A 24430-nucleotide genomic window follows, 5' to 3' on the forward strand; every position below is an offset into this window, starting at 1 on the left:
CTACAAAAAGGTTGAAGAGTGGGAAGAGTGAGAATATGAGCAAAGAGGTCAAAACCATGATGGGGACACCCACTGAAACAGTTTACCTGAGAGGGAGCTCACCAACTCTGGTTGGACCGAAAAAGAATCAGCCTAGGACCAAACTAGGCCCTCAGAATGTGGGCAACAATTATATGGCTACGACAGAGTGCGGGGCCACTGGCAACCGATGTGGGATTCCCCCTGTATGCTGTGAATACCACTAGTAAATAAAGAAACTGCCTTGGCCTGTTAATAGGGCAGAACTTAGGTAGGTGGGGAAAACTTAACTGAATGCTGGGAGAAAGAAGGACAGAGTCAAGAGAAGCCATGTAGTCCCAGCAGAGACAGACACTAGAACTTTACCCGGTCAGCCACAGCCATGTGGCGACACACAGATTAATAAAAATAGGTTAAATTAAGATGTAAGATTTAGCCAATAAGAAGTTAGAGCTAATAGGCCAAGCAGTGATTTAATTAATACAATTTCTGTGTGTTTATTTCGGGTCTGAACTGCCGGTCGGTCGGCTGGGAAACATACAAGTGGCCTCCCTTCAACAGGCAGCGGTACCCAGAATTTATTCCTATTGCTAGTACTGGCTTTTTGGAACCCATTCTCTTTGGAGAGATACCTTGCTCAGCCTAGATATAGTACAGAGGGCCTTGGCCTTTCCTGAAAGCAATATGCCTTACCCTCTCTAAGGATGTGGGGTGGAAGAAGGGAAGGTTAAGGGAACAGGAGGAGGGGAGGATGTGGGAACTGGGATTAGTATGTAAAATGAAAAAAGATAGTTTTTTGGTTTTTTAATAAAATTTTAAAAATAAGAAAAAACAGAAATAGTTAAAAGCATTAATATAAATATAATCCTAGACCGAATCTGGAGAGAGTTCTTTTTCAGGGCTCATAATTGAATATTGTAAAAGAAGTTAACTATAAGAACCAGTTAATAAAAATCTCTTCTCAATGCTGCCACTTCAGTCCCATTTTGAAGAAATAAAAATAAATAAATAAATAAATAGGCAGAGAAAACAAAGAACTGCAAAGGAATTAGAAATTATGTGCATTAAAATACAGAAACAACACAGTCTAATGGTTTGAATTTTTTTTCCTTCAAAAAAGAGAAAACACACAAAACAAAGAAAACTAATTTTTAAACATCAGTCCAAAGTCTACAACCAAGTGCTTGTATGAAATTAGGTAAAATAGTAATTATTTTTAAAAATCAGAGCAATACGCTAGAAATCTTCAAAAATTAAGTGGTGTTCCCCGATTTGTAAGGCTAACAATATTTACAACCGAATAGCAGCATCTGCTTCTGAAATTTCATAATGTCTGGAAGAGGAATGGCCTTAAAAGCTTTCAGGGAGACCAAAGCGAGTCACAGGCAATTAGAATGGCATCAGGACTCTCCTTCAGGCCGTGGGAAGCTTCGTGGCAATGGAGAAAAGCCCAAAGCGCTAAGACGAGATGATGTTCAACCCAAAATTATTTACTTGGCCGAAGTCTCAGCTGGGTGGAAGGACACAATAATGTCTCTGGGCTTGCGAAGTGGACCAAGAAATAAAACAAAACAGACACCCTCTTCCTGAAACTTTCATCAGCAGAGTTTGTGCGCTCCTAAGTTGGGAACGAGCTGAGGAAGTAAGGGACTTTCCTTGCCACAGGAAACTTGGATGTGAATAAAGAAAGGGACATGAGGAAGGTTTCAAAGGCAGAAGAGAAGTCTCCAGATTTCAAAGGGGCTGCTATGAAGCCAGCCCAGAAGTAAAGCGTTAAGAAAGGCAGGTGGGATTTAGCTCAGCAGTAAATACAAGTCCCTGGGTTTGGTCCCAGCACAGAAAGAAAGATCACAGACTTTTAAAAAGTAAAAGTAAGAGAAGAAAAGGAACAATCGGCTTCAAGAGAGACAGTTGTCGGGGTCACAGAAATATTTGTTAATGTTAACTAAGTATCTGACATACTATGTGGAAAATCTTATTAAGAGGATTTAGGGAGTGTGGGAAGAATCTGTGATAGGGAAAAAGATTAGATCTGCAGAAAAACAACAAGACAATTACCAATTCCAGAAAAAAACAAACTTCTGACAAAGACTATGGTATGTGCATATTCACTGACATTCCAGGGAACAGTAACAGCACAGAGAATGCGAATACTGAACACAGATTTAACTAAACTTGATATTTGATTGTACTGAGAAGGAAAGGGAAGAAAAAGTGGAAGCTAGGAATATAATTGAAGACATCAACCATTAATGAATAGGGGGAGCAATAAATATATGTGATTGAGAAAATGGAGAAAAAGTGTAAGACCAAAACACACACACACACACACACACACACACACACATACACACAAATAAAACATGGCTGGAACTAAGAAACAAGATATTGCAGGGCAACCATGACTGTCCTATAAGCCACTTTATACCATCTCATGCTCAAAGCATTTATGCATTGCTTGATGATAAGTTTACTATACAAGCCTATGTCAGCTTAAAATCCATACCAAAGAGAACTGAAAATAAAAAGATCAATAGTCTGTCCTAATCATGTTTAGGCTCAAATATTTCCTCCCAAAACGTTGTCCCCTAAAATAGTAAAATTAGAACCTGGCACCTTTGGGACATGGTTAGGTCATGAAGATGAAACTCTTATCCACAAATTAGTGCCCTTATAAACCAGCACCTAGAACAATCCCTCAATTCATCCACCCCAAAGGTATCACCTACGAACCAGAAAGTGCGACTTCAGCAGAAATCAAACCTGGAGGCACCATGACTTTGGGCTTTCTGGTCTCTAGAAGTCCGAGGATACATATCTATTGCCTACAGGCTATCTAATTTATAAAACTTTGTTATAGCTACTCAGACTAGCCAAGACACCACCAAACTACGTAGTTGTTCTAAGTATAAAGTGGAATGTGTGTGCCTTCACAGATTACAAAGATAAAATCATACTTTTGCTTCAGTTCTTTGTTCTTGACCTAGAACTATTGATACTTACATTGTATTCTTTGGAGGATATGGTTGAAGTTGAGTGGTTTAAATATCACTATCGCTCAGGTCAGCTTCCTATAACCCCAGCCCAGTTGTCCAACTTTCTACCTTATCTACATTGGGTCTTCATCTCAGGACATAGAGAGGCAGGCTTAATGCCATGCAGAGAAGGAGTTAACCTGAAAGCACCAACATTTCTACACAGGAAGGCCATGAGAGCCGCAGGATACTAGGCATAACACTGTAGCCTGAAGAACTGCCATTCTAGATTAAGGGGTGGCAGAAACAGTGATTTTGCTGTGTCCACCTCTTTCTAAACTTGCTCTCTTCTGTCTGTGTTCCCAAGACTGCTCCATGCTCTGTCTCATAAGAAGAGGCCACTTCTAGAGGACCAGGCAGATGACCAGCAGAACTGGAGGGCATCCTCCACTCAAGAGGATCAAGTCCATGACCCACACATACATGCAATGACTGGAAGCAAAGGCAGGGATGGTAGCCGCTCCACATGGATCTGGCTACTGTCCCAAGAGGGCCTGCTTCAACCTTCTAAGAACTGTGGCTTTGCATATCATCAAGTCACTATAAATCAAAGCAACCCCACTCAGAAGGCCTAGGAAAACATTCAAGGGATCTCATTTCCTAAGTTAAGCATTTTGTGGCTGATAAATCATGAGCCTATTTATATAAAATTATACAGGCGCCCTCCACTTAAGATGCTTAGGTTGAAGAAAAAAAAAAGAAAGATGAAGGTATGAAGGGCTAAACCATCAACTTACATCTCTACAAGAATCATTTGCTTTGGTTCGGCTGGCTCGAAAGCTCACATCTGATTATAATTTAGTCCATTTAAAGTCCTTGCTGCGTTAATGTGAATTCATTTTTCATCAGTAGGTAGAAAAATCACCTTTAAATGTGGTTTCTATCTCAAACAAAGCCTGGAGAGTAATTTTAGGGTAATGGTCTTTGGCCTTGGATAAAAGTTGTAATAGACACCGTTACCTCCATTTCCTGTCAAGAATGTGTGCGCACATCTACGACGCAAACCTGGTGGTCATATGCTAAGCCATAAATGCATTCTTATTCCCAGAACTGCTGGGGTCCCAGTCTACCTGGATTAAAATGTATCCACTAAAGTTGCACAGTGAGACTGTGTGTATTTGCCTTGCTGGATGGTTCTGTGGGCTGCTTCTTGCACTGTTGACTCTGAAAAGTTGAAACTTGTTTTTCTTAAGTTCAAGGAACTCGGGTGTCAAAGGAACAGCATATCCATCTGCCGCAGGATAGTCAAGCTTTCCTGGAAGTTTAATGATGGCTGTCTTTCCTGCCAACTGGCAACAGTCTATGAAGTTCTGGGTACTCAAGTCTGAGGAACTCATTCTGAGACACATAATAAAAAAAATAAGATATAATAAATTTAAAAAAAAAAAAAACTTTTCTAGGAGATCGTTTTGATTTTGGTAAGTCTGCTATAGTCTGAATCCAAGGGCTCTTGAGTTGAAATCCTGCTTCCTAGCTAACAATGTTAGTGACTGATGGCAGAGTCTTTAGAAAGTGGAGCCTGGTGAAGGAAGCCATGGCGCTGTGGACACATCCTTCAGAAGCACAGCCCCGCTATTCTCTCCCTTCCTCTGGGAGGTGAAGAGGCGCTCCCCACCACGATGTTCTGCCCCAGGTCCAAAGCAATGGGTCCAAGCAATCAGGGGATGAAACCTCTGAATCCACGGGTCAAAACACATCTGTATCAGGGTGCTGGATAGCTGACTAATGCAATCTGTTAATTCTGGAAATACCTGAAAGTAATTCTTTGTTGTAAGGTATTTTTTCTTCCTTTCATTTTCTGTGTGTATGACTGTTTTTGCCTGCATGTGTTTTAGTGCACGTGTGTATGCAATTCCTTCAAAGAGCAGAAGAAGGTGACAGATTGCCTGGAACTGAAGTTATAGGCAGTTGTCCGTGGCCATGTGGGTGCTAGGAACCAAAGCTAGGTCCTCTGGAAGACTGGCCTTGGCTCTCAACAGCTGAGTCAACTCTCCAGCTCTGAAAATCAACTCTTAAACTCATCATTTTTAAATAATGATTTCCCAGGGGATTTTACCTTGGGGAGTTCTTTTATGATGCATACAGCTCAGAAATTTAGTAATGTCATAATCAGTAATAAGTAGAGCCCTTGTAATGACATATATGTGATATACAGGCATCTTACAGAATAATTTGATCTGTAATAAGCATGGCTTACTTCTCTGTACTTTACCCAGTAATTCCACTGCTGGGCACCTGGGCCTCAAAAAAAATGGAAAAATTCTTGGCATAAATATGTTTAGCTGAGAAACATGTAGCAAACAAAAGCAGAGAGAAAAATAATGATATGATAATTAAGAAATTTAGATTTAGGCACTTGTTCAAATATTTAATGGAATCTAGGAAAACAATATGCTAAACAACTTTAAAAACTAGGCATCACTTTAAGAATCTCATAGAACTGGAATATGATTGCAATGATTGTCCTTTAAACACACTCATGCAAACTAGGGACACTCATTGAAAGGCCCAGATTATGACTATATTATATAGATTGCCTTGAACTTTCTTACAATATAGATATACTACTTGAGAATGACTCCTGGGTGCTGGGGAAATGGCTTAGCAGTTAAAGTGCTTGCTGGGAAACCTGGAAGGAAAAGCCAGCTCCCAAAAGGTGTCCTCTGACCTCCCCACTCACCGGCATACGTACAGACACACAACAGCTTTTCTAAATTAAGAAAGACTCAGCTGGGCGGTGGTGGCGCACACCTTTAATCCCAGCACTTGGGAGGCAGAGGCAGGCAGATCTCTGTGAGTTCAAGGCTAGCCTGGTCTACAAGAGTGAGATCCAGGACAGCCAGAGCTGCACAGTGAAACCCTGTCTCGAAAAAAAAAAAAACTATTCTAAACAGTATATAACTTACATACAAAAGCAATACCAGGTAAATGGTTTTTGTATCTTACAGTATTTTTTTAAAAAATTACAGAAAAACACTGTAATTATATCTTAGTGTTTTTAAGAAATATGAAATGCTGTCAATCAGTCACTGTTCACAGATCTAATTAAAGCCAGGTGCATAGTTTAAACTCAGCTTTCCAAACAGTATCTCGAGACTGTCAGAATCGAAATGAATACACACTTTTCAGCTCTCTCTTTTGGCCCCAACACTTAGTTCTTGTAGGACCTCCTTCCAGCCCTGTCTCTAGCGGCCTGACTCTCCAATCCCTGATGCTGGCCCTCACCACATTAAATGCCTTCAGCTTAATTGTCCCTGCTGGGTGGCTATAAACAGACTGCACAGCTGCGGATTTCCCAAATAAGCACCTTTGCAAGAATAATCACCAGCCAGAAAAAAAAAATTATTTTGAAAAATAGGGTGCTATGTTAACAGGCTGGGTTTTTACAGCAAGAGCCATGAGAGGACCTTGGCCACACTCTACATGAACTCTGAGAACACGACTCGCGTGGAATCATGGGAGATAATGGGGCGCCAGGTCTGGCCCATCTACAAGAAGGAAGCAGTAACTTGAACCCATGCAAGTATGCTGTAACAATTACTGCGAAATCTTTGTCAAAAGTTATAGCAAATCAGAAAATATACGGACTCACAGGGAGCCCCGTCTTCAAATAGTTTCTGTGAAAGATAATCAAAATTAGAGAGTACCTCTGTGGACATATCTGGTGGGTTCCACTCATAGATAACCCCTCCCATAAGGGGTGTCCCCTTCCCTAAGATAGCCTAGAAGAAAATGCCCCGCCCCCCATTCAGGCAATCAGCCATTTGCCTCGTGCAGCACCCAAACCTCCCCAAGGCTGAGGTGAGGCAAGAAACAGAGAATGAGAGAGCGCTCCTGGAAGCGGGGTTGCTTTGCTCTGAGTTTTTAATCATCTGGAGGGTTTATAGTTAAAGCAGGAAAATCAGTACTGATTCAGGAAACTCTCTAAAGATATTAACTGAAAAGAATCGGCTGATTTCTCCACGATCACTCTTCTCTTTTAAAAAAAAAAATTACAAAAGAGACAATAAAAGCATCCTGATTTGAAAATTAATATTCCACTTTCCTGAAGTATGGCCTGTCTCTCTCCACACAACACACGCAGTAAAGGTCACACGAAAGTGACAGTGATTAGCGTTAGGAACGAGGTTCATGTTTTCCTATAGTAAACTGCTGTGTGGAAATTTTATCCATTTGGAGAAAATCTGAAGAGATTACAAAAACACTTTCAGAAGTATAACGGGGTTGGTATCAAAGGTATCCATATTAGTTACACAAACAACACCTGTCTGGGCCACGTGAGACCCTGTCTCTCAGCGTGTGAGGTTACGAGGGGTCTGAGTTCAAGGCCTGCTCGGAATACAGAGTGAGTTCAGAGCCACAATTAGTAACGCAGCCAGACCGTCTCAAGCAAGATTGTGGAGGGATGCTGAAAATGGTAGAGTTGCTTACCCAGCATCCAAGAAGCCCTGGGAGTCATCCGCAGAACTGTAAAATGCTTATATTTACACACACATTTACACACACACACACACACACACAACATGCATGGTATGGAGAGAAGACAAAATTCTGTCTTAATTCTGTAAAACACCTTTTATACCTGTCGACAAGCTGTTACCATCTCCCTTTGAGACACACCGCTGAGAACTCCTTCAGAGGCAAGCAGCACATAAGTCAAGTTTGGAGGCCTGGGCTGGAAATACAGCTAGAGTTGAGCAAAGAGTTCAGAGGAATGCACAGGCTTCACAGGAAAGGCAGGTGCAGGCTGGGTATCCAGCTATAGCCAGACCCTGAGGAGACAACGTGACCAGAACCACGGCTGAGGCCTAATCAACAACCCCTGACAGTCTCCTCACGGTGCCTGTCTCCACCAGTGGCATTTCTATCTCCGGCTGTGCTCTGAATGCCCATGACACTGAAATTCTTACGCTGAAAACCTAACTGTGAAGACAACGGTTGCTTTGGAAGGTAGATTTTGTAGGGTGGCAGTCATACAGGGTCGCCACCATGTATAGAAGGGCTGGCCCTATAAAGGAAGCCTCCTCCCCGCTGTCATCTCGTGAGGGTGACATCCAGAGAGCAATCCACAAGCCACGAAAGTGACCCTGGACACAATGGGGCCTTGACCCTGTGCCTCTCCGCCCTCCAGACCAGCAGTTCTCAAGCATCCCGATGCTGTTCCTCATGCCGTGGTGACCTCCAACCATGAAATTATTTCTGCTGCTACTTCATAACTGCAATTTTGCTACTGTTATGACCCATAATGTAAATATCTGATAAATGGTCCCTGTGAAAGGGTCATCTGAGAACCCCTGCTCCAGATAACGAGAATAATGTCCTGTCATTGATAAGCTACTGAGTTTATTGTATTTTCTTTGGGGTCTTGATGGGAGTCTCCAATCTTCTGACACTGTAATATGGCATCATAATCTACACACATGTTCATAGCTATCTGAGCTGCCTGGGACCCACAGGTCACAGAATGGGCATGCTGTTAGACATCGCCCACGGTTCTATAATATTTTTTTTCTTTTTTTCCCCTGCGAACAACTAGGAAGATGGATCTGCTGTCTAGGCTCGGCCAAGAGAAGTGCCCCAGAGGGAGGAGCTCCACACAGGGCTGGATGTGTCCAAGCCTCACTAACCTCGACTGGGCAGCTAAATCAAAGATAAGGAGAAGACATGCATGTGCCCCCGCCCTGCCCCTGCAGAACATGCTGCACGGAGGAGATGCGCAGCAAGAGTGTGCGGCAGCAGGAAGGCCTGGGAAGGGAGGACAGTCCAGCTGAGGAATGCCTGCCCCATCTTTGGAAAAAGGGAGAAGCGAGCTAGCAGAAAAGACCTGAAGTCATAAAGGCAAGCCTGGTTCTGGCAGAATCTCCGCAGCAAAATCAGCTTCTTAAAAACAGATTCCTCTTCGCGTCCTTGTTGAAGTGAAATACGCCCCAGGGATTCCAAAGCCTGGGCATATGGCTGCGATCGGCACTAATGCAGCATCACGGCATGTCTGTGAATCACGACAGACGCTGACAGTTAATCTCGAAATCGTATAAAACTACAACGAGGGGTGGGAGACAGCGGAAAAGAACCTTAAACGCTAAGGTAAGTGAAGTCACTTTTATTAGAAAATCACGGAGCGATTTCCGTCAGGCGCTGGGTTCGAAGGCATCTCCTCCAACTCTGGTCTGGTTCCCAAGTCTCTCTTTCAAGTAGAGGAAACTGCACTCCAATGAGAGGACAAGCACCCTTCCTTCCTCTATGAGCATTAAATTTCTTGCCAGTCAGGGGAACTGAAGGTCCCCAAACTCTTCAATGAGGGGAAAAAAAATCTTAAAACAAGGCTCGAGTTTTTAAATTTTATATATATGGAGGGAGCCATATACACAAGAGTACAGTTGCCAGAGGAGGCCAGAAGAGAGTATCAGATCCCCTCAGGCTGAAGTTATAAGCGATCATGAACCACTGTGGGTGCCAAGAACTGAACCTGGGTCCTCTGGAAAAGCAATATATGCTCTTGACCACTGAGCCATCACTCCAGGCAGCCCCCAAAATACTCTCTCATAATGGTGATACCAGAGATACAGAACTCCAGTATGCAGCCCAGACAGGCCCACAGAAAGTTCTTGGTACAAGCAGGAAATTTATATCCAGTCTGGTCACAGAAGTTGCTGCCCTCTGTGGAAGGGATGAGCATTTAGCTTCATCCAGCAACCACACTGGTTTCAGAGTAGCAATAAAAGATGATTTCCTACTTGCTAAAAGCCAGCCGTATCGGACTCCTCTAAGGCCATGGGCATCAGGCCTTCTGCTGTACACCCAATCGCTGACCAAGTACAGCAGACTTACATAATTAACACACCCATCCACAATGCCACTGGACCGCTGACAGCTCACTGTCAATTCCGTAGAAATAAGTGGAACTGTAGGCTTTCTAGAAAGACTCACGAATGGGTGAGGGTGAGGATAGGAACCAAAGCTATGAGAAACACAATGACTCTCCATTAGCAAAACTATAGAACCTTCCTTCCCCTTCACTGGTTCTTATGAGACACCCCACTAGGTCTCACCCATGGGTGTTTGCTGATTCTCTCAGAAGAAAATCCTAGGATGAACATTAGAGTCCAAGTCATTTGTATTTAATAATTTGACAATAATTAAAGATACCAGGGATATTGGAAGGGAGGAGGCAGCCTGCACTGTGGTGAATGGGCTCTGCCAGAGCCACGGCACCTATTCTGAGGGGCACCCCTCAGAGTCAGCCCTAATGTGTTCATCACAGTCCTACAAGGGGTTTGGAAGACTGTGTACCCTGCACACCCTTTCTTGCCTTCTTCTTCCATAAGTTTCACGGCATAAACTTTAAGCAAAAGCATAAACTACCATGAGGAAACTGTTCATGAAAACAATCTTGGGCTGTCTCATGATGGCTCAACGCTTGAAAGCACACTCCGCTCTTCTAGATGACCCGAGTTCAATTCCCAACACCCACGTCTGATGGCTCACAACTGTGTATGGCTCCAGTCTATGGATCCAACATCTCTGAACACCACAGACACCTGATCTCACATCACTTACAGAAACACATGCACGCGTGTGTGCACACACACACATACACACACACACACACCACACAATTTATAATGTTTAAATAAATCTGAAAAATAAAGAATAGGCAAGATGGTGGTGGCACAGGCCTTTAATCCCAACACTTGGGCAGCAGTGGCAGATAGATCTCTGAATTCAAGGCTAGCCTAGTCTACAGAGTGAGTTCCAGGACAGACAAGGATACACAGAAAAACTCTGTTTTAAAAAATAAAATTAATTAAAGAATATAGTCTTGTTCAAAGAATATTTGCTCATTTTTAGTTTAATAAACTCAAGTTTATATTGAGAAATATTTCTAGAATATGCACCAACTTAACACCTCAAATACAAAATTTCTTTTCGCTGAAGACTACTCTGGGCTCATGGGACCATTTTAACCAAGTTGCTATGAGGTACATTTTCTATATTGCTTGAGAAAATTGAATTCTCGTGAAGACAGGAAAAAAAAATCAATGGGATGAAAAAAGTCAGAAGATTAAAGGTACTGGTAAGTAATAAGACATTCTAAAGAAAACAGCGACCCTAACAGGGGACCAAGAGTTCAAATACCTAAGCTTATGAGGAGCATTTCTCACTCAAAGACCACAGATTTTTCTTCCATTTAAATTTTATCTCCCAAATGATATGTTATGTACACACAGCAGATACATACAGTCATTGGTAGACATAGAAGCAAATGCAAGTGTGCATCAGGAGAAACACACTCAGGCACGTGAAAATCCATGTTCACGTGCCTGTGTTTAGATCAAGAGAGCTCACTGAACACGAACCACTAAGGAGCTATAGACCTACTGTGTGTTACTATGTGTCCTGCGATGATCACCACCTACTGTGTGTCCTGCTATGACCACCAGTGGATCTTAAAGGACTGGCAGGGCTTTTGTCTTCCCTCAGAAACTGTCCACGAGACTAAGACCGACTAACAAATCACATGCTAAGGAGTGGCAGACAGTGTGAGGAGGGTGTCGCAGTCTAGGTGGAAAGAGACCACACAGACTACTTAAGTTCTTCCTGCAAAGGCAAAACATTGCTGGGGAAGAAAGGAAAATACAGTAATGTCCCAATCTATTCTAAATGCCTGGCTCTTCTCACACAGAAAACCACAACTGAATTATTGTCCTGGCTCACACAGCAATAAAGCACGCCTCACCTCTACAATGCATTGTTATCGTCTTCAGAGTTAAATCAGTGAACATCTGGGATGCCTTAATTTCTCTTCATTGCTGTGATTTTTTAAAAAAAAAAAAAGGAAGGAAGGAAGGAAAAGAAAACACCGTGACAGACAAAACTTAAAGAGAGGAATGTCTGGCTCACAATTCCAGGTTACAGTCCATCACTGTAGGGAAAATCAAGGTAGCATGAACCTGAAACAGCTAGTACCAATGCATCCACACTCAAGAGCAAGAGCAATGAATTAATACGTGCCACAGTTCAGCGGGCTCTCTCCTTTCCATTCAGCCTAGGGTCCAGCCCGTGAAAATGGTGTCACATGCATTCAGGGTAGGGCTTCCTATTCAATCAGCTCAGCTAAGAAAAACTCCTCATGGGCATGCCTACAGGCCAACCCAATTCAGAAAATCCCTCACTGCTCCTTCCCTCCCTTCCCAGGTGGCTCCGCATCTTTTCAAATCAAAAGACAGCATCATGGAGACAGAAAAAGTTATGAAACAGGACAACGATTGGTTTTGCTTGTTCTGAATTTTTACGGAAGAAGGCAAACAGGAACTCTGGGGTTCAGGAAACGAACAAGCTGCCTTCTCACTGACTCTCCAACTCTCCTGCACCCACTCACTGAAATTGTTCCATCCCCACTTCACTGCTGTGCCACCAACATAAGAAAACACTGGAACAGGGAGAGGGCTGCAGGTCAGTTTGGTAGGGTGCTCATCTGCATACGTGAAACCCTGGGCTCCAACCCCAGCATTCCGTGACCTGGTACACGGGCATATTTACACCTCTAATCCCAGCATTTGCTACATGGTGAACTCCTGGCCAGCCTGGGACATACCAGACCCTACCTCGATAAAAACGTTTTTTGGAGCACAAAGAAAACCCTTCAGTAGATGGCACGGCCCACAATAATTTGCACAACGGTTTCCTGGGCTTTGCGCTAAAAGCTCCATATCATTATAAATCTCAAGACCTAAAACTATCTAGAAGACACTGGACAATAAAGGAAGAGGAGGAAACAATGAGGCATACTTCCTGTGCTCATGAACCTTCTTGCCCAACAGGTGAAATGGAAAATATTAGTTAATAATCACAAAGATAGATGGCATTAATCCCATCAAGCCATGGCACTCATACCCAAGGATCCTGGCTCTAAAGAGAATATGTCACAATGTACAGCCACTGAAAGCCAGACCAGCAACTGACCTTGGAGAAGTACCTTCCCCCAGACTCTACTGAAGATGCCAGAACTGGCCTGACCTATGTTGCCCAGCGTCCGGCCAACCCATTAAAGCAAGGGGAAGAAGAATTCAGGGCCTGGTCAACCTTTGAGGTTAGTGTGTTTTGTGCTGAAAAACTATTTCTTCCCTTCACTGACTTGAATACAAGATATATGAGAAGAACTGGGAATGCCAAGTTACAAAGTCTGTTTTAAATATCAATAAGGAATACCGTGTGTTTGACCTCGCAGGAATAAGAACGCCACCCCAGCACAGCTGAGAAAAGTTATCCTGAGACACTCTCCGTGTCGTCTGTGTGTAGTGACTCATGTTTACATCTCACGCAGAGATGGGAGAGCAACAAGACAGTAACAATCACAAACTCTGACAGTAGTTATAAAGAAGAATCATGAAGAGATCTGTGAGCATCCAACTGGAGTCTTCGGCACAAACCCAAAAAGTCCAAGGGACCCCTCCCTAGAGAAGTGTATTGATTAAATACAAAAGGTGAGTTCCCTAGGCAGAGTAGGGGGACACAGAACTTTCTGGAAAGAATGCAGAGGGGAGACAGGAAGGGAGCTTGCACAGCATGAATGGGATAATGGATGCAGTGGTTTAACAGGCTCCTGTATTTAAGCACTTGGTTCCCAGTTGGTGGCACTGACTGGGGAGGTGAGGAAACCCTTTTGGGGGTATAGCCTTGTTGTGGGGAATACAGCACCGCAGCGGGATTTGGGAGTACAAGAGGCTTACCACAATTCCTGTGAGCACTCTCTCCCTCCACGCTCCCTCTCCTGTGTGCTGATGAAATATGAGCCTCCAGCCTCCTGCTACCATGCCAAGCCTTCACCAACGTTGCAGACTAGCCTTCTGGACCCATTAATAACAGCGGCAACAACAATAATAAACAGAATAAGCCGTTTCTTCCTTCAGATGTTTTAGACCGTGGTATTTTATTATAGCAACAGAACAGTAACTAGCACACAGCCAAGCGTGGCTTGGGACAACATCCAGTTTTTATTCTACAGCCTTTCAGAAGGAAATCAGATCCTGCATATTTGCATATTTAAATGACCACTTCAACCAAAGTATGGGGAAGGTAAGTCAAAGAACCTACTAGGAAAACCAGCCTTAATAGGAGAGGAGGTGCCTAGTCTCCCTGCAACTTCATACACGCCAGGGCTAGTTGATATCCATGGGAGGCCCACCCTTTCCTGAAGAGAAATGGAGGAGTGGATGGTGGGAAAGGGGGAAGTGGGAAGGGACTGGGATAAGGGAGGGAGGGAAAACTGCAGTTGGGATGAAATAAATAAATACGAAAAAGAAGAAATATGAACTTAAAAAAGAAAAAGAAATGCTTTTAATCCCAGCAATCAAGAAGCAGAGGCAGACAGATCTCTATTGAGTTCTAGGCCAGCCTGGTCTACAGAGTGAGGTCCTGGACTGCCAAAGATAAACAGAGAAACCCTGTCTTAAAAAACGAAAAAAAAATCCAAACAAACAAAAAAAATATGAACTTTAAAAAAAATTAAAAAGGCCTGGGCTCAAGGAGGCCATGTCTAGTGAAGTCTTGGATCTATCGAGCTATGCCCATTCTCAACTGTCTGTGTGTAAGAAAGCAGTAGAGGAAGAGCAGGTTAGGGAGTGAGGCTCACTCTGCTGTGGATGGGTACACTGGGTTTAGCAGTGTGGCAGGGAGACCAGCACCCATCCCAGTGTGCCCAGCTACTCAGTGAGAGAAACAGAGGTTACAGATTAAGGTCACTGACTGACTCTAAGCACCTCTAAGATGGTGCTGGATTCTGTGTGAAGGCTCCATACACTGCAAAGGACCCTAAGAATGACACGCATGACGAGTATGATGCCACACCCATGTGCAAGCTGAGCATGGAAACTCACGTCTGTAAATGCAGTACTGGGGAGCAGAGAGGGGTAGACTCTGGAAAGTCCCTGGCCAGCCAGTTCAGACAAATCAGCTCCGGGTTCTACAAGAGACCCTGCCTCATGGGAGAAGACATCTGATGTCGACCTCCTGTCTCCTCGTGAAAGTACACGTGCGGACACACACCACAAAAATATATACGAGGTGGAGGAGGCAGAGGAGAAGGTGGTGGTAGTGGTGGCAGCCGGAGGTGATGGCCACAGTGATGACAGCCACAGCAGAAAGGTCAGAGGCTCAGAGATGCTCAAGTTCTGGTTTACAGAAGGAGGAAGGTGCCAAGAGCCTGGACAAGTGTCCTTCGGGGGGCAGAAAAATGCAGAAGAGCAGATTCTACACGGGAACTCCCTGGAGAATCCAAACCGTGACAACATCCTGATTTCACCCCAGTGAGGTTCACTACTATTAAGCCTCCACCCTCCAGAGCTGTAAGGTGTTCAATGCATGCTGGGCAGTGCTACCAAGTTCACGATGATTTATAGCAACAGTCATGGCGATTAATACAAGTGGCCTTTAGAGACCCGAGCCAACGACAACTCCAGCCAATATGAACATGTAACATCGTCAGAGAATCACCCTGAAGGGGCTTAGTAGCTGATGATCCAAACCAACATCCTGACAGCGGAAACTATTATTTAATGCTTACCCTCACTCCAAGGAAATGTCTGTTAAACAATACTGACATACGGTTTTATTTATTCGGAGTAGAAACAAGTAAAATTGACAGTGCTGATGAGAGCCTGGGACGCTGGTGATGCCACACGTTACTGCTGTGACTGGAGTGGGGTGGGGGAATTCCCAGAGGGAAACGTCACTTGGAATTCTGAGAAGCTGCCGTGAGTGACTTAGGCATCAAAATAAACGAATAATCGCTTTAAATGTAAGCATTACCGCCACCGCTTAATTTCTGTGGTTCTATGAAGTACTAGAATTGAAAACAAGAACTGTTACCCAAGGCAACTGCATTAGCTTCTGAAAAGGTAAGTCAACATGTACCATTGTCAAACACAGCCTAGACCTGAGCCATCCTTATGAAATCAGTTCTGTAGAGATAGATACTCACTGCCTCCCTTCACCTATCACAGGAAAGATTAAGATTTTACATATTTCAAAACACAGGAAAATGAAGCCACCATTTACTGTTTAAAAACAAAGTAGAGGGCTGGAGAGAGAGGAGGTGGCTCCACAGTAGGGCACTGACTGTTCCTTCAAAGGACCTAGATTCTGTTCCCAGCACCCACACGGCAGCTCACAACCATTTGTAACTCCAGTTCCAGGGAATCTGGTGCCCTCTTTTGACCTCCATGGGCATCAGGCATGCACAGGATATGAATATATTATGTAAAGGCAACACATATAAGATAAAATAAAAAAAAATATGAAAACAAAAGAAAACAAAGTTCTCAGGCAACCCTAGCAACTTTCCACACACCACTAACTTCCAAACTGGAATACCATATCCCTCACCCCTAATGAAAACCTTGTCTAAAATCAAGTAAGTACAGTAGCTGTCTTGGGGTTTTTTCATTGCTGTGAAGAAACACACGACCACAGCAACTCTTATAAGGAAAACATTTAATTGGGGGCTGGCTTACAGTTCAGAGGTTCAGTCCATTGTCATGGTGACAGGGAGCGTGGTGGCATGCAGGCAGCTGTGGTGATGGAGCTGAGAGTGCTACTATATCTTACAGATGACAGGAAGTCACCTAACTGTCACACTGAGGGAAGCTTGAGCGAAAGAGAGGCCAGGCCCCGCAGAGACACACTTCCTCCAACAAGGCCACACCTACTGTAGCGCCACTCCCTTTGGGGGTTATTTATTTCCAACCATTGCTCTAGCTATTGTGCTTCCTTTGTTCTTACTCCCATTGCTGAGATGAAGTCATAAACAGACTTTAAAATGTAGTAAATATAAAAATTCCCCAGGTTGTCTGACCTTTAAAAGTCATTCCCTCAAAAAAAATAAAATAAAATAAAATAAATAAAAATATAATAAATAAATAAATAAATAAAAAGTCACTCCCTCTAGTATATGCTGGGTTTAATTTTTTTCATTGTCTTCCATTGATTAAAAAAAGGTTTTGGAGGGGAAAGGATTTCAAATTTAATGGAAATGCTTGATCCCGGAAAGTGGGAGGCTGTGTTCTCCATTTTGCCTACTGAGACTTTAAACATGTAAAAAAAAAAAAATGTAAATTTGTTTGTGTTCTAACCACAGAAAGAAATCAGGACAAAACACAGTCAGTTCCATACAGTAAAGAAACTAAAACAAGTCACTGAGAGGAGAGTGTAATATATTCATTTTATTCTCCTAATACTGGGTGATTCAAAGAGTCACTTGGAAAATGTCACTGCTTTCTTGGCATGGTGAAGTAGCCTATGTAATCGGTCTCCCTTCCAGCCAAGTTAACCTGCATTCCCTGGAGAAAGACAATTTAGCCCAGGGCAGACCAGATGCAGACTAGATGGGAAGAGGGGCCGGGCAGTGGTCTCTGTCACTGACTTGGCCAGAAAGAAAACAAAACCTAGGCTGGTTTAGGGGTGAACAACTCCCACTCAGCCACCTCCCAAAAGAAGAAAGTCAGAGGATGGTAAGGACAGGGTGCCAGCCATCAGGAGCTTGTAAAATTAGAATTTGGCAGCTAGGAAAGGCTCCTTCCACTGAGGCCAGGCTCTGGGATCTGCCCTGCTTCATTCATGTTAGGGGCTTGTAACACATGACGCCCACAAACACACAGAAGAGTGACTATGCAGTGGGGAGGATTCTGGTTGACGATGAATACAAAACCATCTCCCTGTACCTGTCTCCTTTTACTTCTACAAGCAGAAGAACCATAGAGTTGGGGCAAAGGCTTTTCTCAGTCCAGAGTGGCCCTTCCTAGTGAACTCTTCCAGTTCTAAGGTTAGTGGTGACTTAGCTGAAATGGCATGGTGGCAGCCATGAGCTCAACAAGAACTGGGACTTGGGGTGGGGTGTATAAGAATAGGGGGCCGGGGTTGATCCCCACAACATCATGAAGACCTTTGAACTCTTCGACAAACGTCAAGTTTGAAATTTGGTGAGTCAGACATTAGCGAGGAATCAATTCTTCAGTCTAGATGAGAGAATCAGCCATGATTATGTGGCTGAGCCCCTGCCTAGTCACTTAGTGTCTCAAAAGGAACTGCCAAGACACACCTGCCTACTTCATGGGCGACGCGGGGCAGCAAGGGAGATGAACTCCAGCAAGGAGCAGCCGAGTCAGGGTGGAGAGGACTGTACACAGGTGAAAGAAGCTGAGCATCAGGAGGGGCAAGCATCAGCTTCCAAAGCCAGGTTCCCAGCCCCTCTAGGATAATCCTGGCCATCTACCTCCACAGAGAGAAAGCTAAGAGATGTCACTCAAGAGTGGCAAGGCCCCTGGTCATCATGTGTCTTGAACAGCCATAATGGTTACTGGGTTAGGGACAATGGTCAGAATTGAAAAGGGTGAAGAAAACACCTCCCCTGACTCTTCATTAACACAAACACAGCTTAATTGGAAGTCGGCCCCTCTAAGTTTCCCATCAGCTGAAGAACACTGGGATTCAATTTGTAGCCATGGTTTTATCAGGGAAGGGAAAGGAGGGTACAGAGTGTACTGGGGAGAAAGGCTGCAGGGCCCAGTGGCTCTCACCCATCATCCCAGCATTCAGGCAGAGAGGGGAAGAAGGACTGCCTCAAGTTCAAGACCAACCTGGGCTACATAGTGAGTTCCAGGCCAACCTGGGCTACAGGGACCCTGCCTCAAAATACTGCAAAAAAAAAAAAAAAAAAAAAAAAAAAAAAAAAAAAAAAAACTAATAAAAGTTAAAAGTTACAACCAGAAAAGATTCTTTAAGAAAAGATTCAGAAACAAAGTAATTAAAAATAAAATGAAATGAAAAATTAGAGGAAAAAAAATAAAGAATTAGGGGGAGGGGCAGACTTTGCTACAAATCTCTGTAGCCAAAGGAGTAACATAATACTTCCCTGAAAAGGGGGATGAAGGTTGATCTAAAGCAAAGCCACACAAGCTGCAGCATTAGCAACAAAGACACACAGGAAAAGGACAATTAGGAAAGAAAGATTACAAATAAACAGACCTTTCAAAAGAGAAAAATGATCGTCTCCTCATCCCTCTCCACACCCTTCACCGGGCAATAGTAATTACCCTCCCCTCGGGACGTGGGAAAAGCTCGTGTTCCCTTAGGTACAGAGTCGAAGAGAACCACAGAGAAATCTCCTTTTAGCCTTCCATTACGAGATAATTAAGATTTGAAGTAGGAAACATTCCATGCATATGTGGTAAGGGGGCTAAAGACGATTTTCTTAAGCAGAAATAAGGCTCGCTCTCACTGCGAGTGTTGCCAGCGCAGAAGTATCTTTTCCACTTGGAAAGAAATACTTTAAATAGCCATCTGGACCGATCCCTTCTTACTCCCACCATTATTACAGAGGCTAGAGCTTTAAGAGCATATTTTGGATTAAATGAGCAAGGTTTCAAATTCACATATGTATATTTTAAAAGCTCAGAGCGGCTTTGGATAGATCGCAGAGTGGGAGCGGAGATCCAGAAAGTATCAAAATATGGCCAAGAAAACGTTTGGATAAATAACATCTGGCCACGGGTGGTTTGCTTTCCTTGAGTTTCTCAACTTCCTCTCTGGAGAAACCTAAGTCCCTTCTGGCCTTTCTCTGACTTCCTTTCAAATGTTTCTACAAATGGATGCTGCCGCCCTTCTCGTTTCTTTATCTGGAGGAAGACAGCGGGGAAATCCCACTAAGCAAGAAGGTGCTGTGGAAGCCAGTGAGCTCAGCCTCAGTTCCCTACCTTAGAAACCTGCAAGGGACAGAAGAGCAGTGAGTTTCATCCCAGCTCTGCTACTCACCAGCCCACCTCCATACAGGTTTTCACTTCACGGACCATCATGCCCTCTGTCTCCTCCCGAGGGACGCTGTTACAAGGGTTGAGGTTCTAGGCAAAGGAACCCACTCCTGCTAGTGACAAGTCCCCGAGACCCAGTGCTGATGTGAAACCACGTGTCAACCTGCTGATGGGAAGCACCTTGAAAACTAACCTCACCCAGTCAGCCGCTCTAGTCCCTGGTGCCTGCTCTCTAGCCCAGCCAGCCCCTTTATCTCTGTTTTCCCTCATTTTCTCAGCTGCAAACCCTTCAGACCGGCTCTAGCTCCTTCCCTGGCCACCAAAAAAAAACGAAAGGAAGAGAAAACAAGCTATCCCTACTCCCTGCTCTTCTCTGAACTCCAAACACCTGGGAAAGTCAGCTCATTAACTCATACCTTTCGAGCAAGTTGAGCAGAGATGACCAGAGAGCAGCGGTTCTCAACCGTCCTGATGCTCAGACCCTTTAATACAGTTCCTCAGGATGTGGGGGACTCCCCCCACCCACCCCCAACATAAAACTATTCCACTGCTACTTCATGGATGTAAATGTGCTGCTGTTATGAATCGTCATGGAAACCTCTGACCTGTGACATGTGTGGAGTCAATCCACAGACTGAGAACCACGGCCTGGGAGACACAAAAACAACTCCCAGACAGTGTAACCCGTACATGCTCACTGGCAGGTTTCGAAATGATAAAGGGTTTTCTTAATCACATACTTTGAGTTGTAAGCACCTTCATTTTCTAACAGTTTCCAGTGTCTAACTGTGTGATGTTATTTAAGGAGACAAAAAAATAAGAGGAACGGGGTGGGGGGGAAGCAAGAATTATCAACTTAAATCGGAGGTTGAAGGAAGGGGACAGGAAATGGTGAGGTAAATAAGGGGATAAAATTCCATCTCTGATGCACAAGAAGGCACAATGACAATAGGAGACGCTGGTGCTATTCAAAGCATGGCCTGGACTACTGCCACTATGTGAACTGTGTGATCCCAACAAGTAAGAAAGGAGAGAAGAATACAGAAATTGAGGACAACCATTTAGCTCTTCTGGTGGTAGATACAAATGTTATTGCTTATATTCAGGGTAAATTAAATAAATAGCCAGGGTCATAATGTGAACACCTATCGCTTTTCCAATGACTCATTTTCTCATAACCCACTTTATCAAATATTACCAGAATAGTAATACACATGGCAACGCTGAAATGATAAAATTCCAATCCTACACAGCCACTATATTCCTGCAAAGTTTATAAGAAAGACTGGCTTTGACCTCCACAGAGGACAGACTCCAGCTTGCGCAATGAGGGGCAGGTGACATCCTGCCGACCCACATGTTCTTTTAGGAAATGAAAGACAGTGTGTGTGTTCAGGTTGAGAAAATAAAAATACGGTCCTTGCATAACCTGCTTAAATCATACACCAGAACGATATAATAGGACAGTAACCCTGATCAACATGAATGTCTATCAAACTTCCAGATTCTTTGGGTCAAAACTTGAGACAGAAGTGACTGAAAAAAAAAAAAAACTACTAGGGGTTGGAGAGGTGGCTCAGCGGTTAAGAGCACTGGCTGCTCTTCCAGAGGTCTTAAGTTCAATTCCCAGCAACCACATGGTGGCTCACAACCGTCTCTAATGGGATCTGATGGACTTTTCTGGCATGCAGGCATACATGCAGATAGAGCACTCACAAAAAAAAAAAATAATAATAATAATAATAATAATAATAAAACGTTTAGAAATCCAAAGCTGTATGCCTCTACAAATGATTCATTTCTTATTGTGAAGCTGGATCAATAAAATGTTTCTGTCTCCCTACAGTCTACTTAGAAGTGAAGACAAGAAAAGCTACACACTGAAAAAGAACAGCACATGGAAAAACCAAGAAAATGTCCCTCCACTAAAACCAGCCACCCAAGTCAGCAAAGAACTTCCTCAATTTTCAAGGGAAGCCTTCCAGAATCCCAGCTTGGATCAGCTGTGTGATGGAGTAGATACTTGATAATAAGGATCAAATGAGAAAATGGGAAGCGGGGATGGAGCATGTCCTCAGACCAGGTTCTCAGATGGCCACCAGGGATCCAAGGTGTCCTTGATGCTCCTGAACAACTCTGCAAGTCCAACGCCACTTTAATAATAAGTCTCCTTCACCATCTTCATCTCATTTTCCTATAAGGTTTTCAGGGGCAACCTGAGGAAGAGAAGGAGACCAAGTTCACTGACACCAAGGGCACCCAGCTTCTCTCCTGACACTCCCGATCTGCCTGGGATTGCAAAGTCATAACCCAGTGCCATTTGATCTGAAAACAAAGGGTTTTTATTTCATGAATAATCTATAGACAGGCGAGATGGCTCAGTAGTTAAGAGCATTTGCTGCTCTTTCAGAGGTCCTGAGTTCAGTTCCCAGCAACCACACAGGATGGCTCACTACTGCCTATAATTTTAGGTCCAGAAGATCTGACACCCTCCCCTGGACTCTACCAGTACACACAGAGAGAGAGAGAGAGAGACACATACACACTAAAAGTAAATTACTAAACAAAATTATTTTATTTGCATGTAATCATTTTAAAATTATGAAGTATATTAATACATGCATTAAATAAATTTACTGAATTGAGATATAATCATTACCAATAGCTATAAAATAATATATTAATATATGCATTAAATAAATTTACTGAATTGAGATATAATCATTACCAATAGCTATAATTCATAGAAGTGAACTCTTGGGGTCCTTTATAATTTTTTAAACATAGAGACTCTAATACAAACTGTTTTCAAACTTTTGATGAAGGTGGAAGGGGGGCTGTGGATATAAGCACCCATGCACTGAGCTGGTGTTTGTTAGAGGACAGGATTCGGTAGATGCGCCTATCTTACAGAGGAACATAAAGCTGCCTTCTATATCTCACTGCTCAGTCCTATCTGCTCCAAAAGGAAACAAGATTCAAACAGCTCTGTGGCAGCCATTTCCCCTAGGCTTTCTGGGACAGGCTTAACATCGAATCTGTTTCTAATTCTTTCCCCATCAACCACAAGAATGTTCCCTATATTTCAACATTTTTGTGTCCAAATGCATCCTCCAATCTGATTCTCACAAGAGAAACCTTAAAACATCTTTCTGTTGTGTTGTCTGTACTAATTTTTCTCCACGTGTTTCATCCCAGCTCATATGACCAACACGTGATGTTTAGGCTTGGCCTTCACCTCTCCTCAGGAAAGGCTTGTTCTTCCACTGAATTTGGCCCTGGAGGGCTTTCATAGCATTGAGAGCCCTCCGCCCTGGTTGCTACGCACGGTTAATAAAAAGCCCATATTTTTCTTTCTTTCAAAAACATTGCATGTTTTCATTTTTTCCCCTTTTTTTTTTTGACATCTGTTTGCGTGTGCATGCCACTTGTGCCCCAGCGTGTGTATGAAGGTTAGAGGACAACTTGGAGGACTTGGCGCGCTAGGTCCACCACGTGGATTTGCAGGTTTTCGAACTCAGATTGTCAGGCTTGGCTGCAGGCACTTCTACCTACTAAGCCGTATCACAGGTCCATAATGCAGGTTTTCTTCCTCAGTGAGATGCAGTTTAAAAATTATTCCTCACAGGCGAAATCCTGATATCAAAATACAGACTGGTTACAGAGGCTGCCAAGCAGCCCTGGTCATGACTAAATGAGGCTAATGGACTGAGTAAAGCCCCAGCTTACGCTATGAAATCAAATGAATGACCAATCTGCTTGAACACACTCCTTGCACTTCACATGAACATCTCATGCCCAGAACAATGAGGTGGCAGGCCTTTTCTGGGTCATGGAATAGACTGGAATACAGGAAGCATGTCTGTACAAAGGGCACCGGGAGAGCAGAGGTCCAACAGAAACAGCATCGGGAAGGCCTTTCACCAGCACAGGTGACTAAGACCCTGCTTTGTGTTTCCCAGAAAGCCGGAGCATCTGGAAGAACCCTGAAACCACACTCGATCCGCATTTGTTTCTGCTTAGCCTGTGTCGGTGCTACATTAGCATTTGGCTTTGGGATTCCAGGTTAAACGGGTTCAGGTCTTGGAAATACACAGCTCTGGTTTAGATTCCCTAATTGCACAGAACTTCCCTAGCCTTTAAGTTTCCTAACCGTACTGGGACAAATGAGGCACAAATTCTAAGGCCCGCTGACTCAGATACCTCATGGCTGGAGAGTTAGAGGAAGGGCAAACACATACAAACCAAGGAAGAGGCTCTGAGGAGGAGCTGACTCAGATACCTCATGGCTGGAGAGTTAGAGGAAGGGCAAACACATACAAACCAAGGAAGCAGAGGCTCTGAGGAGGAGAAGCTGCCTCCAAGGGCGCGATGGATCGAGAGAGTCTGTGGCCATCTCTCTGAGCTCCATCCTCCTCAACACCAGCTCCGGTCATTGCCGCCTGCCCCTGCCCTGGCTTCCAGCCTATCAGAGTCAAGGAGTCTGTCTGCTACAGGGATTTGGGCAGCCTTGGTGTCTTCCAGGACCAAACCCAAGGGAGCAGCAAGACAGCAGAAATGCATGTAGGTATCGAA

At 43.7% G+C, this 24430-nt stretch overlaps 1 protein-coding gene across 7 annotated transcripts in view; it reads right to left on the reverse strand.

Annotated features, from left to right (window-relative positions):
* Bicc1 (BicC family RNA binding protein 1) overlaps window positions 1-24430 on the reverse strand; it is a 218760-nt gene that overhangs the window by 153162 nt on the left and 41168 nt on the right. Inside the window, exon 2 of one of the 7 annotated variants that reach the window (XM_038342822.2) lies at window positions 21936-22071. The exons of 5 other annotated variants lie outside the window; for them this stretch is intronic. The gene's annotated coding sequence lies outside the window, so the exon portion shown is untranslated. Of the gene's footprint in view, window positions 1-4123; window positions 4186-21935; window positions 22072-24430 lie in introns of those variants that run through there. One more of the 7 variants, XM_038342821.2, reaches the window with a different exon arrangement.

This window comes from Arvicola amphibius, chromosome 9 (genome assembly GCF_903992535.2).
Source record: "Arvicola amphibius chromosome 9, mArvAmp1.2, whole genome shotgun sequence".
Lineage (NCBI taxonomy): Eukaryota > Metazoa > Chordata > Mammalia > Rodentia > Cricetidae > Arvicola > Arvicola amphibius.